This window comes from Corythoichthys intestinalis, chromosome 1 (genome assembly GCF_030265065.1).
Source record: "Corythoichthys intestinalis isolate RoL2023-P3 chromosome 1, ASM3026506v1, whole genome shotgun sequence".
NCBI lineage: Eukaryota > Metazoa > Chordata > Actinopteri > Syngnathiformes > Syngnathidae > Corythoichthys > Corythoichthys intestinalis.
Window position 1 is genome coordinate 41,470,745 of NC_080395.1, and position 8,424 is coordinate 41,479,168.

General features: G+C 38.8%; 1 protein-coding gene across 1 annotated transcript in view; it reads left to right on the forward strand.

Moving 5' to 3' along the window:
• dbndd1 (dysbindin domain containing 1) overlaps window positions 1-8,424 on the forward strand; it is a 34,304-nt gene that overhangs the window by 22,834 nt on the left and 3,046 nt on the right. The window lies entirely within an intron of this gene.

Here is an 8,424-nt window from a genome sequence, read left to right on the forward strand (position 1 = left end):
GCTACTGGTTATTTCATATCTCATCAGCATTCTTCACAAAACACGCACACACGGTACATATTATCGATAAGTAAAGTAAGAAAATAACATGCATTTGCTCTACACACTCAATGTGTTGGCCGTCGCAATTCTATAATTCATGCAACATAAATGAGAGTAAAGAGTGGTGTACAAAACCACAGAATTCAATTCTGACCTATTCTGAAATATTCAGTTGTTTTTAAAACTTTTAATTCTGATACTTTAATCAATTTATTACAGATTGCTAAACAAAAAGTGTGAAAAGAAAAACAGTTGGTGGGGACAATTTTAGCATCCTGAAAAGTTGGTAGTGTTATGTCCCTACTGTCCCTATGCAAACCTTCGCCCTTTTTGTAAAAGTCCTCATTTTCCTTTACTTTAAAAAATCTCTCCGCCTCAATGGAGAGGATTGCTTCAATTAGATCGTTCTGTGTTCTATTTGACAAGCCAGAAAACACAGTGGATGTGTCCAAATGTCTAGCTAACCTTTCATCTTTCTCAGCAAAACCATGTAATCGTTCTACATATATGCCACGTTTAGAAGAGCTTACACGCTCATCGTTACCACGAAATGTTAACTCCTGTTTAGCTAGGATACAGGTTGGATTAATGAGGTCTTTCAAACTCTTTCGGTTTTCTTTTACCTTAGCATTGTGGCTGCTACCGTTGAGCTTCCGCTGTTCGTCAAAGCCAAATCGATCCTTGAGCTTCCAAAAGTTTTTAAAACAATCAGGCTTTGAATGTGAGTGGTCGAGCTCTCATGTTTGCTGAGGCTTCGTAGTAGTTTTTTAATGTCACAATATCTCGTGTTAGTCCAGACATTGGCACAAGTTGAGAAGAAAAGGCAGGGAAAGCAGCAAAGGCGATTTTTCGAAGGACAGCCACATAGCCAGTCTTTTCGGGTGTACCAGTCTGTTTGAAAAGCGCGAGTTATCTTCTGTCCCGCAGTTTGAAGCAAACCTTTTAACTCCGGTGTGGTGTTAATCGCATCCACTTTTGACGGAAAGTCCAGTTTCACGTACGCCCCCTTTCAGTGCGGCAGAGTACAATCTGCCGCAACCTGTGCCTTTTCACTGTGGTTTTATTTTCTATCAGCAAAACTAAATATGTCGCTAACAAACATTAAACTTTAAGGGTTAAAGACATTAGCCAGACTGTGGAAAATCAGGTCAAATAAACGTATCTGGAAACATTATAATGGCGACATGCAGATGTACGGCAACCAGCACGCTCCAATTCCATGTATCAACCCAGTTTGTTATGGATTGCGCAATCAGAGGCGAGGCTTTACTCGTTGCTGCCGCACCTCTTGTTTCATTTCTTTATTTGAACAGGAAATTGGCAAATTCAGCGATTTTGACTATAAAACATGTTTGAAATGAGTCATACATAAAGAGCAATGGACAAATATTAATATAAATTTGATGCTATAATTATTTTTTTGCCATGATGACAGGTGAGGCTCTGCCTCGCCTGACTCCCCTGACCGCACGTCACTGGTATTATTCTTATTATTTAATTACAGGTGTTTTAGCTCATTTCAATTTTCTGGGTTATACTGTCCTACCGTGTTGGTCCTCATTATAGTAGAGAAGACGGCGTAAATATAATCCACACAAAGAAACTGTAACCCGATCCACTCACAGCCTCCAAAAGTAAGGGTTACATTGTGTCAGAAACTCGTTCGGTACGCCTCCGTTCTGAACCGAGCACCACGTACCGAAACGGTTCAAGACAAATACATGTATCGTTACACCCTTAGTGTTTACTAACCTTTGCGAAATCTTATTGGAGGTATAGCCTTCCGGCAGCCACCCTCCGCAAACATGTTTTAAATGCCTTCCTCCTCAAAGCTGCGGCCATCTGTAGCCGAAGTACCATACCATACCATACCCATACCAGCGATTTCCTTTTCTTCGATTGGGGGAAAAAGTTCAGGAGTTTCACCTCCTCCAGCAATCGTGTGGCACAGCTGACTCACTGACACTGAGTAACAACCGTTGGAGGGGGGTTGAGACTTGCAGCTACAAGCGAGGGATTTCCTAGCATTTTTGGGACATAAAAAATAGCTAACACCTTAGGGACGGTATGACGGAAAATTTTTGCGGTTTTGAAACCTTCACGTTTTCATACAACGGTATACCTTGAAACCGGTAATCGGCCAATGCCTATTTTAGTGCATGTTTTTTTTTTGCTCTTTGCATTAAAGTGCCTATGACAGCAAAAAGCATGTTTTTTTCATATTTTTTGAGGTATTTTATGCTACTGAATCAAATGGACCGCTTGGATGTGTGTGGAAGTGATCGCTATATTTATTTAGTTTTTTTAAATTCCGCGCCATTAAAATGAGTGACTTCCGGCTACAGTCTCGAGTTGAGAAAGAGGGCGCTGTGACGTGTACGGGTGAAGGAGTCCTCTTCACTGTCCAGCCGTACTATTAAATGAGAAGGACTAAGGATTCAGCGGATTTTGCGGATTAATTCGTTTAGTTTTTGCATCACGCCAGCCAAACGGCTGCAGAAAATTTTTTCTGCACCAGGGAGAGGCGTGTGAGCCTTTTTGGGGTTTCAAAAGGTTCCCATTCACTGGTAGATATTGGCCGTAACGAGCCCTACTACTGTGGGACCATTGGACTTACGGGGAAGTGAGTAAACATCGTATTTGTATTATGTCAAATACTGGGATCATTTTAATAGGTAGTTGGCCTGCATTTTGTGGTTGACATGCTACTTTCGACTCGGCCGACGATACCGGCGGCTTGTCACACATCACCCCGCTGGGAGAGCGCTATACTTGGCTTGTTGCCCTCTTCATGTGCCCGGTGTTCTGTCAAATTTTCCACCCAATCAGAAATTGCAACTTTGTGTTTAAAAATAGCTGCGGATACAGCGATTACAAAGTAAACACTACAAACACTACGTCACTCGGTTCGGGTTAGCATGTCGGCTAGCTGTCACGCCTCTTGGTTTGTTTACATTCTCGAAGCTGGGGGGCAGGGAACTATCAAAAGCCTGACTAACTACAGCGGCATAATATAGCATTTGGGAGGTGCGACAACAGTAAAGGTGAAGTCGGCAGTTTTGACCATGAGGGAGTAATTTTGCCATGTCATACTGAATAAATGCATTTTTATCATTTCATATTCCATTTAGCACAAGATTGTTATTTGTCATGACCATACCATTTATTTAGCAATTGGGAAAAATATCTTTTAAAAATATTGGAGACACTGAAACAATGACATTTTGCGGCTCTTTTCGTCGCATTTTTAAAATAATTAATAAATAATTAATAATTCCCCCTCAATGTGCTGCATACTAAATCAGATGAAACCATTCTCCCGCTGACGTCATCCACCTGTTGGGGACGCTAGAGCTCTATAATGGTAGGCATGGCTAGACGGCGGATTAAAACACTAATTTCCCGTGATCTGCACTTTGCCAAATTGTTGCAAATAGTAGAATCGTTTCAAAATATGATTCTAATTCACATAATAATGCTATTTAAGACTTTTTTTTATCCTGTCGTACGCACTTTAATTCACGTTAATTTTGGATTTTTAAAATTTATTTTTTTTAATCCGACATACCTATGTTTGATCCATAGGTGTGTAAAATTTGTTTCTCATATGCTCGAGTTGCAAACCACAGTTACAATGTTAGACAATATTGTTAACTGTGGATCAGTAGAGAGAAAATTCAAGCCCAATAACTTGTTTTGTATATTCAAAATGACATAGCCAGTCTGTTTTGATTAGTTGAAGTGGCAACTGCATAATGAGCGCCTTATTTTCCGAAGTAAAAATAGATTTGTCCTGTGAAATCCAGCAAACCCTCCTTAAAAAAGTGATATTTTTACTTAAGATGTATCATTTGTCTTTGTCATTGTGTTCTAAAATGTCACTGACTTTTACCTGTTTGCCCCACTTCAAACACATACAACACAAATATTCAGTTATTCTTAAAGTTCACGACTCATATTTTCATCTGGATTCCTTACTTATAATGCGGTAAGTAAAAAAACACACTGATGATAATTGCAAACCGTTCCAGAAGTCACCAATTGATATTCTGAGGTAGGAGTGGGAAACTCTTGGTACTTCACGATACGATACGATTTGCGATACAAAGCTCACGATAACGATGATCTGACGATATGGCGATACGATTATCGAAACATTGGTCAGGAAGTCATTCTAGGATATTTTACAAACAACTAATAAACAGAAAAACAAGCTTCTGCTGTGAATTGGAATGAGTTTATCACTAGTGGACGTCCAATCCATTTGAAATGGGAGGGTGGCAGCGAACGAACATCCGTTCATTCGCTGCCATCCCTCCCACTTCAAACGGATTGAACGTCTATGGCCGTCAGTGGCAGCTAATGCCAGGCAATGAGGTAATATTGGGCCATTTAAGCTCATTTACCTGTTGATTTTCAGTTACTTCCTGTAGATTTTGGGGTATTTTATGGGTCACTTCCTGTTTATTTTGCATTACAGAACAGAAAATGAATAGGCAGTGACTCAAACTCAACAGGAAATGTAAATACCCTAAAATGAACAGCAAGTTACCTGTAAATGCCCCGAAAATCGGACCGAATGACTGTGAATGCTCTGGTTTTGAATGAACGAACGTTCCCAATCTAAATGGATTGGGCGTTGAGCACAGTCAACGGCAGCTAAAAAATTGACACCTTTTTAAAACGATATCTCGATTCTTGACAGGAACACATCGATAACCTTTTGGGATACAACGTATAACGATATATCACCATTTCGATATTTTGTCACACCCTTATTCTGAGGACACTTTAAAAGTATTTTAAGTTATTCATCAGCTCTAGCATTTGAGCTGTTCTCCTGCTTCTCTCAGTTTAATTGCGATTTACACTTCAGTGTAAACTAAAATGGAAAAAATCTTTTTGCTGCAGGCCATGTGACGTTAGAACAAGAGGTTAATGCAGGAGAGAGAGGTGGATGGGTGAGGGAGTTCATTCTAAAAGCGTGTCCTTAAATAATTTAAGGTTTGCCTGATGGAAACAAACTGTTACTTGAGGGGACAAAAACAATTGAAACAGCTATTATACTGTTACCAAGCTTGTTAGGTGATTGTTTTTATATTCGCTGAATGCAAAATTAAACTGTTTTGTATGAATGTGCAATTACACAACAGATAAGAAACCTAAATAAGCACAAAAATGGAAATTATTGAGTAGATGGCGAAAGTCTGTTATGCTTAACTCATAACCACATGGAAACTTTGACTGCACAGACAAAAATTCTGGCGGTATTGAATGCATTTTTGTTATTGCTGACCTAACACAACAACCATGTGATGGAGAGTGTTTGTGATTCAGTAGCCTGTTCCTTGCAGGTCACTGTCCTTCTAATTAACATCCTGTGGAGAAGCCATTAATCCTCGGTCAATACGCATCCATCAACCCCTTCCCTTACCCTGCATGTGTCCAACGTGAGAGGATATTGCTGTGGCTCTGGGGAAATTTATGAACCGGCATTGGGAATGGTGTCCACTTAGAAGAGTCATGAAAAATACTCCAATGGGCAGGCAAGCTGTGTCTTTTTCTCGTTTCTCAAAAGTTACACATTGCCACCAAGTGGCTAGAAAGGGGAGTGCTAAAGCAGTTGGACAGTGACATTTTTACGATTGTGTTATTTATGCTAGGACTTAATTTAGTGGATCGATAGTGTGATCCCATACAAGATTCGTAACAAAGTCTTACAAGGATGTTTTCAGTTAAAAGACAAATTGTTATCGATTTTTGTCTGTGGATCATCCAGAATTTTCTATACAGGGGTGGCTAGGTGGGGACACTTAAAATCTCGGTTCGGCAATCAAAAACTAAAAGCCATAATTTCAGGATATCAGGATAACCGTTGTTGTAAACCGGCCAGTAGAATATGTTCTGAAAGACTTAAAATAAAGGGACCGACAAAACCTTCATCAAATGCATCCTAATCAAAAATAATTTTTTTTTTTTTTAAAAAAAAGCATAACTGATGTCACAAAGTGGCTGTGCTCATAAGCTGTATCATTTTTTGTGTTTGAAAATATATTTTCTCTATAATTAGTGGTCAAAAAATGCAATTTTCATATTAAAATACTTTGAGCAACTATCTTTCTCATGAAGATTCCTTAAACTACCTGCTCTCTACTCCGTTCAGGAAACGCCTTTTAATAAATCTTGGTTTATTATGTCATATTTAATGTTACTGATGGTCTACTGTGCACTATGGAGGACCAGGAGTGCAAAAAATAAATACACAATTAAATACATTTTTAAATGTGTCATTAAAATGCTTGTTTTTCAATATTTATTCATATCAATATTTATTTATTTCCATTTTTATTTACAGATGTAATTTTTTATGTATTTCAGTTTTTGTTTGTTTGTTACAATTTGTTGTAATTTCTTTCAATATTTATTTTACTATTTTAATTTATTTCAACATTTATTTCCATTTTTATTTATTTCATCATTTGTTTATTCCAATATATATATAGTGGTATGAAACAGTATCTGAACGTTTTGGAATTTCTCACATTTCTGCATGAAATCACCATCAAATGTGATCTGATCTTTGTCAAAATCACACAGATGAAAAAATGGTGTCTGCTTTAACTAAAACCACCCAAATATTTATAGGTTTTCAAATTTTAATGAGGATAGCATGCAAACAATGACAGAAGGGTGAAAATAGGTAAGTGAACCCTCTGCCTAAAGAGCAATTGAAACCAATTTTTACCAAACAATTTAAGTCAGGTGTGTGCCCATTCACTGATGAGTGATTTAAAGCTGTCCTGCCCACTATAAAACACACACCTGGTAAGAATTGTCTTGTTGAGAAGCATTGTCTGATGTGCATCATGGCTCGGTCAAAAGAGCTGTCTGAAGACCTGTGATCAACAATTGTTGTTTTTTTATAAAGCTGCGAAAGGATACAAAACCATCCCTAAAAGTCTGGATGTTCATCAATCAAAAGTCCGAGAACTTGTCTACAAATGGAGAGAGTTTGGCACTGTTGCTTCTCTCCCAAGGAGTGTCCGTCCACCAAAGATGAAGCCAAGAGTTCAGCGCAGAATACTCAGAGAGGTAAAAAAAGAACACTAGAGTGTCTGCTAAAGACTTACAGAGATCACTGGCACAGTCCAACATCTCTGTGCACACATCAACTATATGTAAAACTATGGCCAAGAATGGTGTTCATGGGAGGACTCCATGGAGGAAACCACTGCTGTCTAAAAAAAAAAACATTGCTTGTTTAATGTTCGCAAAAAGGCACCTGGACACTCCACAGAAGTTTTGGCCAAATATTTTGTGGACTGATGAAACCTAAGTTGAATTATTTGGGAGCAACACACAACGTCATGTAAGGAAAGAAATGGAAACACTCACCAACATCAACACATCATCCCCACCGTGAAGCATGGTGGAGGGAGCATCATGAATTGGGGCTGTTTTGCTACCTCAGAACCTGGAAAACCTTCAATCATTAATGGAAGAATGAATTCAAAAGTTTATCAGGATGTTTTGCAGGGAAACCTGAAGCCATCTGCCAGACAGTTGAAGCTAAAAAGAAGATGGATGCTGCATCAAGATAATGATCCAAAAAACAGAAGTAAATCTACTTCAGAATGGTTTCAGATGAACAAAATACATGTTCTAGAGTGGCCAAGTCAAAGTCCAGACTTGAACCCCATTGAGATGTTTGGCATGACCTAAAGACAGCGATTCATGCCAGACATCGCAGCAATCTGACTGAACTACAGCAGTTTTGTAGAGAAGAATGGGCGAAGATTAGTCCTGATCAATGTGCAAGACTGATCTGCAGCTACAGGAAGCATCTGGTTGAAGGTATTGCTGCCAAGAGGGGGGGGGGGGGGGGGGGTGTCACAAAATATTGAATGTGGTGGTTCACTTACTAGTACTTACTTTTCCCCTTTCTGTCATTGTTTGCATACTATCCTCATTAAAATACAAAAACCTATAATTGTTCAGGTGGTTTTAGTAAAAGCAGACACTGTTTTTTCATCTGTGTGAGTTTGACAAAGATCAGATCAAATTTGATGGTGATTTTATGCAGAAATGTGAGAAATTCCAAAAGGTTAAAATACTTTTTAATACCACTGTTTTTATTCATTTCAACATTTATTTATTTCATTATTGCACTCTTGTTCCCCTTGTACCGCATGAAATAATTTTATCTGTCATATGCTCATCAAACTCGGTGGGCGGGTGTGAACTAGGCGGGGTTTGAGTTGAGCAAGTCAAGCTACATGGCTCTGGAGTGGAGTCAAGCTAATGGTCCTTCCATCCCAATATGGCAGTTTGATGAGCCAATGACATACAATTACTTCATGCGGTACAAGCGGAACAAAAGTT